Below are 12,128 nucleotides of genomic sequence, written 5' to 3' on the forward strand. Positions count from 1 at the left end.
GAACTGTAGTGCAGGTAGAGATATGGTCCCAGCTCAGCGCACAGCAGAAGGTACAGGTGAGGACTATGTTAGAGCAGTATAGCTGTAAGACTCCGGGGAACGCCTCCCTCACGGAGGGTCCCCCCCCTCACCTGGTCCCACTCCGCACCCCACGGCACTCACCCCGGTCACCCGGGACCACAGGCAGCAGTCCCCTCTCTTCTCTGCTGCTCCATTCCCCGCCTCCGTAGGCTCGCGTGCGTGCACACACCCAGGGCTCCTTCTGCTCCCGCGCGGAGTGAGGCCCCAGCCCCCGCTCGTGCCACGCATCTCCCTCGCGCACGGAGCGCACGCACGAGTCACAGTGGCCAATCACCTGCAGCACCACAGGGGTAAGATTGCCTTCGTTTTGTCCACCCTCATCCTTGTCCTATCACTGCCTCCCTGGGCCACTCCTCCTACTCCCATTGGCCCCCCTGGCCTTTATATGCCTTTTTATATGCCTCTGTGTATGAGGGTGGACATTTTTGGGGGCCTAATGGGAAATCCACCACTGGTAGCAAAGAATGATATAAATCAACGCAAAAATATCTATAAACAAACATAACATCTACTGCACAGTGCAGTCCATCACCATGATAAGTTTGTTTATAGAGTCAGATTCATCACACCAACCCTGTGGTGTAGCAACTAGAGAATTGCACTAGCATCAGGGGTTCAATTCCTGCGTGGTATGGTATAAATTATATTTTAAATAATACACATACAGGAATTGAACCCATGATCTTTCATATGCTAGTGCAACTCTCTAACTGCTACACCACAGGGTCGGTATGATGAATCTGATTCTATAAACAAATATACAGATGCAGCAACGAGTATTAGAACGCTGCCTGGGTAGATTCTGGGGCAGTCTCACAGTAAATGTCAATATTTCTGTGAGATTCTTAATGGCCCATCGGATTAACACAGCAGGGAGTCCCTGTAAACTGAATGGGACTGCAGGGACCCCCTGCTGTGTTAATCCGATGGGCCATTAAGAATTTTACAGAAATGTTGAGGCATTTACTGTGAGACTGCCCCAGAATCTCCCAGGAATTTCTCGGGTAAGTCTTCTAATACTGATAGCTGCATCTGTAACATCTACTTCACAGTGCACTTATGAAGTACCAGGGGTTCAATTTCCTCATGATGTAGGGGGGAGGGTTGTGTATCTGTTAGCAATAAAGAATTGAATGTTATAAATAAATAAAAAATAAAAAAAACCTGTGGAAATGTTTTTAAATTGGGAGCCACGCTCAGACCGCGTTATAAGCGTGGCTCCCAAGTGTGTTCAGGCGTCGTTCCTCTCAAACCTCCACAGTTGTGCTCCATGCTGATGTCACCGTGGTGACGTCGTAAAAGCCGATGTGCATATCGCGTCTTACGGGGCGCTTTGTCAAGGTGTAGGGAGTGATGAGAGATCAGTCCCTTATCCTTATATCCGCAATGTAGGAGGTGTGTTCAAACTCCGTGACCAATCACGGAGATAAGGGGCGGCACAGGTATGGCGGTATCACCCACCGTTAAGTTTACACAGACATTAGTGCTGAGAGCCCATCATACTTTATAAGCCCAAATTAATGTATTATGTATATCCCTACCTATGTGTATAAGATATAATATCAGTCAGTACAAATTAAGTACATCATTTCATACAGAAGTTACTTTCCACAATTGTCAAGCCAGTTACAGTTGGTGTTGTATGAAAGACAATTCCCGGCCGTGAGTCACATCCTATGACAAGGGTGCATCAATAAATGGTGCCAAAGGTTGTCGGCACATGTAAGGTGATTGTAGTTGTGTTTCAAAGTGCAATGTTTGCAAACCTTACTCAGATGTACAAGATACCAAATAGGATGTTAGAGGGGATGTAACTCGCATATTAGACAATGGTCAGTCAGCGCTATCATCTCAGTGTGTAAATATTGTAGGTAAAAGTGGGTGTAAAATGGACGTCAATTCACATATTAATAGAAGGTGTAGGACTGTGTGAATTTAAATAGGTCCGCCTCTAGGAGTCAAAACGGACCCGGGGAAGTATAGGAATCCACTGTATCCCTGGATCCCCAAATGACCCGTTAAAAATCTGAGGACTCACATTGACCTAATCTAAAAGAGAGTATCTCACTGACAAACGTAAGAAGGAACCGTGGAGATGCCACATAGGTGATAACTGTGTGCATGCTTATAGAAACAATGAATATATATAACCCTCATTTAAGACACCTTAACCACCTTACTTTCTGTCGGATCGAATATATCCCGTGGGGACCCAGAAAAGGTAACTGGGACAGGAGACTAATGCAGCGGGAGCGCCAATGGATCTTCATCCTACAGACACTCCAACCTGGTGGCTTAAATGGGGGTTATATATATATTCATTGTTTCTATAAGCATGCACACAGTTATCACCAATGTGGCATCTCCACGTTCCTTCTTAACACTTGTCAGTGAGCTACTCTCTTTTAAATTAGGCCAGTGTGAGTCCTCAGATTTTTAAGGGGTCATTTGGGGATCCAGGGATACAGTGGAGTCCAATACTCCCCCGGGGCCTTCATCATTATTGGCCAGTAATGCCCTGTTCTTTGGGGTTATTACTTAAATAATATTTTCTTCTTAAGTTGCACTGACGGCAGGCACAATGAGTCCGTGCTCTCTAGAATGTACCATTTATTTACTGTAGGTGTCTGAGGCGTTGGGAGATAAAGCACAGGAGGAGGGTTGAGGTGATGCTCTGATTAAAATGATTTTTAGTAAACCAATTATTGCATTGTTTACGCATAAATTGTAGAGTTCCCAAAGAAAGTGGGGCTTGGTCAATAACAAACGTGATATCTATATCTTCAGAACATCCCTGCAAGTTGGAAAACACCAAAAACAATTTCACATTCCTTAGGTGTAATTGGAAAAGCCTTATATAAAAATTCCAGGTAACTCAATAATCAGTCTCAAGAACAGTCCCCCTGCGGGCTGAAGGAGGGACTCAGTGAGTTAAGGCCAGGGTTGCACCACTCCGGGTTTGACCCAGAGATTACGGGTTTCGGCCACGTATCTCCGGGCTTACCAGAAAAATCTCCAGGCGGCGGCATCTCCCCCTGCAAATCCCGTCAATATGGCTGCATGACATCAAATAGCGCCGCATTGCCATGACAACGAAACGCTACGTGACATCACAGGGTCATGTGACGCCAGTTATCAAGACAACAGGACGCTACCTGATGCAATGCAGTGTTCCGTTACCATGACAATGGGGCATCACGTGGCACCATGATGCGTCCCATTGTCATGGCAGCTTGACGCCACGTGATGCCACGTTGTCATGGCAACGTGTGCCATTTGACGTCACAGAGCCATGCTGACTGAACCTTACAGGCAGAGGAGATGCCGTGAGATGCCGCTGCCGCAGGTAAGAGAAATAAATATAAAAGTAAGAAATAAATAAATTTAAAAATGTTTATTGCAAAGAAAGGCTCCGGGTTAACCTTTAATAGAAGGTGGCAACCCTGGTTAAGTGACTGACTGATAACATGTCGGCTCCTTGTGCAAGTTACTATATCCCCCTGTGCCTCAGGCACCAAACACATAGATTGTAAGCTCACCTGGGCAGGGACTGACTGTATAAATCCTATATAGCAATGCTGCGTCCCGCGCGCTATGCTGTAATTGTGACGCGCTTTGAGTCCCATTTGGGAAAAAAGAGCTATATGAAATAAAATATTATTATTATCATTATTGTTACCTGCTGAAAGTCACACGGCTTGTTTTAGTGTTAGTGTTTCTGCCAGTTTCAGTTTCTCCGACAAGACATCATTATCTGGAGAGCCGATCAGACTAAGGTGCAGTTTCTAGTTTCGATTCACTTCATGACTGCAGCAATAAAAAACATCATGCGATACCCACAGTGTGTCTTGTACAGTATAAAAGGCCAGTCAGTGACCAGAGCCAACATACAGCATCTTTCAGCTCAACAGCCACAGGAGAGAGAAATCTACCCAGATACTGTATCAGCATGAGGTAAATATATTTATCCGGCAGTAATATACTAGCCTTATTTGATTTTGAGTGTGGTCATACATAGTATAAATGTACAGATTTGTATTTTATTTTTATTTGTTAAAAAGAATCATTAAATTGTTCTTAAGAATCTTTATTTGTCAAATTGACATCCATGGTAAGAAGATTTAATTGCCTTAACTATTGGGATTTCTACATAATAGGATAGAAGGTAACCAACAAAAGGAGATCCCATAGGTATGCACTCAACTGATATATAACTCTGAGTGTAGGTTTATATATATACTGCTGCGGCACAGTTTATTCGAGCATTTGCCCGTTCTGTGCCGCAGCAGTAGCCTGGCGCGCGCCCGAGTGTGACGGGCGCGCGCCGAAGCAGCGGAAGAGCGCCCTCCGATCGGGGCGCTCTCCCTACCGCTGCCGGGTCCGCCGGGTCCCCCGGAACCCCCTGTCGCTGTCCCGCGATCGTGGGACACCAGGGCTCCCTCGGGGAGCCCCTGGACACGCGTGCAGGGGGCGCACGCTCCCGATGACGCGTGAGCGCGCGTCTATGACGCGCGGCACGCCGAGGGGCGGCCACTAGCAAGCCGGGAGATTTCCCGGCTTGCGGTACCGACCACACTTCAATAAAGTGTGTCGGTAGTGTATATATTAGACCATATGGGTACCAGGAGGTTAAAATACAAAACAAAAAATTATTTATTAAATACTAATGGGTACACATCTAACAAAAAATAATTAACTAATATATCCCTAATGCTATATACCCATACACCCCACTGTGTTTGCCGACCTACTCCGTTATCACTTTCTTTAGAGATTTTAGATTACTTTTAAATTAGTTAATTATTTTTTGTTAGATGTGTACCCATTAGTATTTAATAAATAATTTTTTGTTTTGTATTTTAACCTCCTGGTACCCATACAGTATGGTCTAATATATATAAATATATAAACCTACACTCAGAGTTATATATCAGTTGAGTGCATACCTACTGTATGGGATCTCCTTTTGTTGGTCACCTTTTGACCAATCCTATCCACTTGTTAATAATCCCATGCACCACTTTTTACCCTAGCATTTGATTATTAAGGTGAGCAGTGTTCATACAATCCTTATCTCGCATTTGTTTTGGGATTTTTTGATCCCTATTTTACAACACTTTGCTCCCTAGTGCTTGCATAATAAGGAGATACATTTCCCTGATTACCTATTTCACGATTACTGGTTTCATACTGACCCTTTGTGTTGAGTGAGTATGTCGAGTATCCTATCACACCAACCTGATTTCAATGTTTGGAGTACTGAGGCACAAGATGTTTTTTCTAGCACTAGACTAGCCACAGACACGACAGACTTGCCAGATATCAAAAAATATTTTGCAGAGCTGGATAAATTGTTTGTGACACAAACAAAAACTTGGTGGGAAATTACCAGCCTTGAGAAATATTTGGCTGCAAAATTAGTCCCAAGAGGGCTTCGTGTCTTTATACCACCATCCTATCTTATTGTTGAGGAGGAGTTCCATAAAGGCTGGTCCAAAATTTTGCTAGATTGTTCAGCAAAATTAATGACATTGCTGATAGAATATGAACAGAAAAAACTAGAAAAAACCAACACAAACATCAAAACACTATTAGAAACTGCACACACCTGGAAAGATCATTCAGATTTTGATATTCTGGACAAAAAGCTTAAAACTAATGTAGCCCTTTTTGTGAACCGGCCTGACCCACCCAATCTCACATTGGCCCCTTGTGGTCTAACCGGTCCCTTTCCTTGCGGCACACCTCTTCTAAGGGACTACTGGTAACTGTATCACACCTGTGGCTCCAGGAGATCTGAGCCTCCGCTAGCTGGGAGCCTGGGGAAACCCTTACCATTTACCTGGTGCAGCGCCTCCACTTACCCAGGATCCCCGTTATGAAAGATAGCCCTGGGTAAGAAATACAATAACACACGTATGCGATGGAAACAATAACTAACACTTTACTAACACACATATAACACATTACATAACATCATAACCTTATGCAATACTGGAGCACCTTCTGCCCAATGTCTGGTGTTCCCACCCAGTGTCCTGTAATCCCCCACACCCAATGTCCCGTACTTCTACGGAGGTCGTGGGTGACTGCGCAGTCACTAAATTATCTGTTAGGCCTATTGGTGTACTTATGTGGAAATACCTTCCGAGCACTCCGATGCTCGGGCCTGCAACACTCTTCTCAAAGGGTCAGACGTGCGATGCATCCGTCTGATCCTTTCCAGGTAATTGTCCAGGACCCCAACGAGGGTCCCACCGCTTCACGGGCACACAACCGTCTCACGGTAACAGCAACCGGGGAACCGGGGAAGAACAATCCATTTCTGCTACAGTGTCCTCCCCCACTGGCAGCTCGGTAGGCTGCGGCAGTTTGGGTTGCAGGAACTGCGCCGCACAGTCAGGACACTCGGGCCCTCTGGTCAGTTCCCCAATGGGACACTCACATTCATTCAGACGGCCGTGCAGGCATTCTTCCCCGTCTACCACTGTCATCGTGAGGGCGATGGTTAACTCAGGGGACCCGTCCGTCCAGCCACCCGTCACCTTCCAGTCTCTTAACGCACACGGGCACACCACCATTGGCAAGACTAAATGGGGGGCCCGTACGATTCTATACAGCCAAGGGTGTTTTTCTCGGCATCCCTTGCTTTCCTTACGGGGAACAGAAATGGCTGATTTCTGCTCACGACACTCCCTCCCCCTGGTGGACTCTAGAGGAGGAGCAGCACAGTCTTTTGGGGAATGTTGCGAGCTCGGTACTGAGTCACTCACAGTGTGGGGGCGGGGCTTTGGTTTTCCCGCCAGTCCTGGGCAGGGGTTTGCAACATTCTTCTGTGCAGGCTGGCAGTCAGCCGCACACGTGCCATGGTGATTTGGCGGGAGCCGCCATTTTAGGTGGGGCTCACTGTCAAGCTCAATAGGGCTCTCGGTGCAGGCAGATACTGCCAAGTCAGGGTAGATAAAGGGGCACCCATCGGTCGGACCCCCGGGCAGATTTAAGAATTTAGGGCCATCTTCCTCGCTTAGGGTCTGGCCTACATATATCAGGACAGTACTCCATTGGCAGGTGTCATCATACCTTCGCCCTCTGACCCACGTACCCGCTAGTCCAGGGAGCTTTCGAACCTGCGCCCGGACATCTAACAAGGGCACGCCAGCCGGGACTGCCCCCACGGCAACCACTCGGTTAGGAGTCACGTTCACTTTCAAGGCCCATGCGTAGACCTCCTGCTTTGAGAGCACCCACATGGTGGAACAAAAATAGGACACAATTTAGAAAAAAAACATACAGGGCACCCCAGGTCTGATATCTCAGCAGCGCCTCCATATGTAGCCCTTTTTGTGAACCGGCCTGACCCACCCAATCTCACATTGGCCCCTTGTGGTCTAACCGGTCCCTTTCCTTGCGGCATACCTCTTCTAAGGGACTACTGGTAACTGTATCACACCTTTGGCTCCAGGAGATCTGAGCCTCCGCTAGCTGGGAGCCTGGGGAAACCCTTACCATTTACCTGGTGCAGCGCCTCCACTTACCCAGGATCCCCGTTTTGAAAGATAGCCCTGGGTAAGAAATACAATAACACACGTATGCGATGGAAACAATAACTAACACTTTACTAACACACATATAACACATTACATAACATCATAACCTTATGCAATACTGGAGCACCTTCTGCCCAATGTCTGGTGTTCCCACCCAGTGTCCTGTAATCCTCCACACCCAATGTCCCGTACTCCTACGGAGGTCGTGGGTGACTGCGCAGTCACTAAATTATCTGTTAGGCCTGTTGGTGCACTTATGTGGAAATACCTTCCGAGCACTCCGATGCTCGGGCCTGCAACACTCTTCTCAAAGGGTCAGACGTGCGATGCATCCGTCTGATCCTTTCCAGGTACTTCTCCAGGACCCCAACGAGGGTCCCACCGCTTCACGGGCACACAACCGTCTCACGGTAACAGCAACCGAATCACGGGAACAGCAACCGCCGCTATCCCTGTCTATCCCTAACTAACCCTAACGTGACAGGAACCCTAACCTAGGGCCTGTCCCTGATGAACCGCAACCTGGGGTGGCTTGGGGAAATCTCCTAGGGCCTGCGGAGTAATAACCTGCCCCACTCCCCTAGCTACCCAAGTCCCTAATCCTCCCTAACATATAGTTACTCGCTACTCCTAGATACTAACAGCCTGCAGCCGACACACCGCACTCACCGTCAGCCTGCAGACATCCACACACGCTGCACACACTGCGCCTAGCACATGCAGCAACACACACACAGCTGGCAATCGTACACCGCCACCTGGATACCCGCAGCAAATAATCCACTACACACACTCTGTGCCTATTTTCCAGTGCGCACAGCACTACTCGCTGTGGCACTGCCAAACCTGCACCTTTCACACCTAAGGGTGACCTCCTTATCTAGGGCCGTCCCTCTTCAGTTACCCTCTGCCCTTACCGGGAATTGGGGCCTGCCTGGGGACCTAAGGAGAACCCTTACCTGGTGCAGGAGCCACTCGCTCCCTACACCCTTCCTTCTCCTTCCTCTGCTTCTTCCCGACTGACTCATGCAAAGCCCGGGAAATGTATCTCTTTTCCCAGGCTGAGCTTTCTCCAGCCCTATTGGCCACTATCAGGCACCTGGTGCCTGTCTCCCTATGCCTCCTGGGAATTGTAGTTCCCAGGGGGCTGCCTAAGCATTGGGGCCGCGTGCGCACTTGCCTTGCGCATGCGCGAACTCCTTGTAATGGCGGCGCCCTCTTCACAAGCCGCCGAGCCGGTGGCAATGCGATCGCGGCCTTAGCGACGGCCCGATCGCGTCCCCGGCAACCGGCCTGCGCCTCAAAGCAACGCTCTGCTCCCTGCACTGGCCCCCACCCTCGCGAAGTGCCGGCGGGTCCGTCGCAGCCTCCGGCGGCACCCGCTACCACACGGCACTCGCGGAGGGGGGCCAGAAAGTGTGATTTTACCTCAAGGCTTCATTCACCCCCTCGCAGAATCCCAACGACCTCGCTTGGGTAGCAACCATACAGAGTGTTATACAGTGGAAAATACATGGCATAAATCATTTCACATGTAGCATGCATTTTGTCATCAATACTCAATATACTCGTATGGATACCCGAGGCCAGCTGAGTCTCAGAGTGGAGTGCCCCTAACTGATTGGGTGAGGGTATCCCACCGTGACTCCTGTGAGTCTTTTGGAACTCGATATCAGTCTCTTGCAAAAACCCACCGCCTCCCCCTCGCAGAAAAAATAGTAAGGGGTCCGAGGTATTGACCCTTGCCGGACCCTCCGGTTTCGTCTCACGGGAGACAGGGAGGCTCAGTCTCTTGCCTCGGTCCACCACATGGCGAACATAGCGCTCCATCGCGCCCCTGGGAGAGGCCACAACTACCAGAGCGGTCTCAACACAGTCTTTGTCCGCTCCAACCATCCCTTTAACGGTGACACCTTCTGTGGATAGCACAACTTCTTCGGGTAGGCCCGCTTGGAGACTCCTCGCACAGGAGTAAGTGTCGCTCCGGTCCGTTACACCGGATACCTTGATGAGGTCGGATTCATTCCATGATCTGCAGAGATCTTCTGGGGAAGACACCTCCACCAGGACGCGATGACGGGGTGAGCCCATCGCCCGGGTGACCCTACCTTTGGAGTCACCAGGCTCCACGATCACCGGGGAGCTCACACCCGACACCCCTGGGGCAGTCAACTTACCCCTATCATTGTCAGCAGGTACTGATCCCAAGCCTGGGACCGCTGGTACCTCGGTGGTAGGCCGGACTGGCCGTTGCAGGGCACACGGGTCCATCTCATGGTCTGCATCAGTGGTAGTGGTGGGCTCGGTGACCTCACTGGAGTGGTCCGCCGGCAGGCGCATCACCACGCTCGGTTGGTCGCTGGAATCACCACACATGGGCGGGGGTACAAACACCTTACCCTGGGCCTCCGGAATCTGTGGTTCTGGCATCAGTGGTTCCTGCTCGGGAACCGGGTCTGGAACCGACATCTGGAGCTCCGCCTTCAGCGGCTCCGGCTCAGCGTCTAGAAAGTCCATTTGGGCACACGGCCCCTCCACCACCTCCATCGCCGAAGTGGAAGAATTAGTAGCGGCTTCACCCACCTTGGTAGCACCATCAGGCGCATCTTTCTCCGCAGGTTCCGCCATCAGAGGTTCCTGCTCTTCCTTCTCAGGGGAAGAACAATCCATTTCTGCTACAGTGTCCTCCCCCACTGGCAGCTCGGTAGGCTGCGGCAGTTTGGGTTGCAGGAACTGCGCCGCACAGTCAGGATACTCGGGCCCTCTGGTCAGTTCACCAACGGGACACTCACATTCATTCAGACGGCCGTGCAGGCATTCTTCCCCGTCTACCACTGTCATCGTGAGGGCGACGGTTAACTCAGGGGACCCGTCCGTCCAGCCACCCGTCACCTTCCAGTCTCTTAACGCACACGGGCACACCACCATTGGCAAGACTAAATGGGGGGCCCGTACGATTCTATACAGCCAAGGGTGTTTTTCTCGGCATCCCTTGCTTTCCTTACGGGGAACAGAAATGGCTGATTTCTGCTCACGACACTCCCTCCCCCTGGTGGACTCTAGAGGAGGAGCAGCACAGTCTTTTGGGGAATGTTGCGAGATCGGTACTGAGTCACTCACAGTGTGGGGGCGGGGCTTTGGTTTTCCCGCCAGTCCTGGGCAGGGGTTTGCAACATTCTTCTGTGCAGGCTGGCAGTCAGCCGCACACGTGCCATGGTGATTTGGCGGGAGCCGCCATTTTAGGTGGGGCTCACTGTCAAGCTCAATAGGGCTCTCGGTGCAGGCAGATACTGCCAAGTCAGGGTAGATAAAGGGGCACCCATCGGTCGGACCCCCGGGCAGATTTAAGAATTTAGGGCCATCTTCCTCGCTTAGGGTCTGGCCTACATATATCAGGACAGTACTCCATTGGCAGGTGTCATCATAACTTCGCCCTCTGACCCACGTACCCGCTAGTCCAGGGAGCTTCCGAACCTGCGCCTGGACATCTAACAAGGGCACGCCAGCCGGGACTGCCCCCACGGCAACCACTCGGTTAGGAGTCACGTTCACTTTCAAGGCCCATGCGTAGACCTCCTGCTTTGAGAGCACCCACATGGTGGAACAAAAATAGGACACAATTTAGAAAAAAAACATACAGGGCACCCCAGGTCTGATATCTCAGCAGCGCCTCCAAATGTAGCCCTTTTTATGAACCGGCCTGACCCACCCAATCTCACATTGGCCCCTTGTGGTCTAACCGGTCCCTTTCCTTGCGGCACACCTCTTCTAAGGGACTACTGGTAACTGTATCACACCTGTGGCTCCAGGAGATCTGAGCATCCGCTAGCTGGGAGCCTGGGGAAACCCTTACCATTTACCTGGTGCAGCGCCTCCACTTACCCAGGATCCCCGTTATGAAAGATAGCCCTGGGTAAGAAATACAATAACACACGTATGCGATGGAAACAATAACTAACACTTTACTAACACACATATAACACATTACATAACATCATAACCTTATGCAATACTGGAGCACCTTCTGCCCAATGTCTGGTGTTCCCACCCAGTGTCCTGTAATCCCCCACACCCAATGTCCCGTACTCCTACGGAGGTCGTGGGTGACTGCGCATCACTAAATTATCTGTTAGGCCTGTTGGTGCACTTATGTGGAAATACCTTCCGAGCACTCCGATGCTCGGGCCTGCAACACTCTTCTCAAAGGGTCAGACGTGCGATGCATCCGTCTGATCCTTTCCAGGTACTTCTCCAGGACCCCAACGAGGGTCCCACCGCTTCACGGGCACACAACCATCTCACGGTAACAGCAACCGAATCACGGGAACAGCAACCGCCGCTATCCCTGTCTATCCCTAACTAACCCTAACGTGACAGGAACCCTAACCTAGGGCCTGTCCCTGATGAACCGCAACCTGGGGTGGCTTGGGGAAATCTCCTAGGGCCTGCGGAGTAATAACCTGCCCCACTCCCCTAGCTACCCAAGTCCCTAATCCTCCC

This window comes from Ascaphus truei, unplaced genomic scaffold (assembly GCF_040206685.1).
Source record: "Ascaphus truei isolate aAscTru1 unplaced genomic scaffold, aAscTru1.hap1 HAP1_SCAFFOLD_730, whole genome shotgun sequence".
In the NCBI taxonomy this organism is placed as follows: Eukaryota; Metazoa; Chordata; class Amphibia; order Anura; family Ascaphidae; genus Ascaphus; species Ascaphus truei.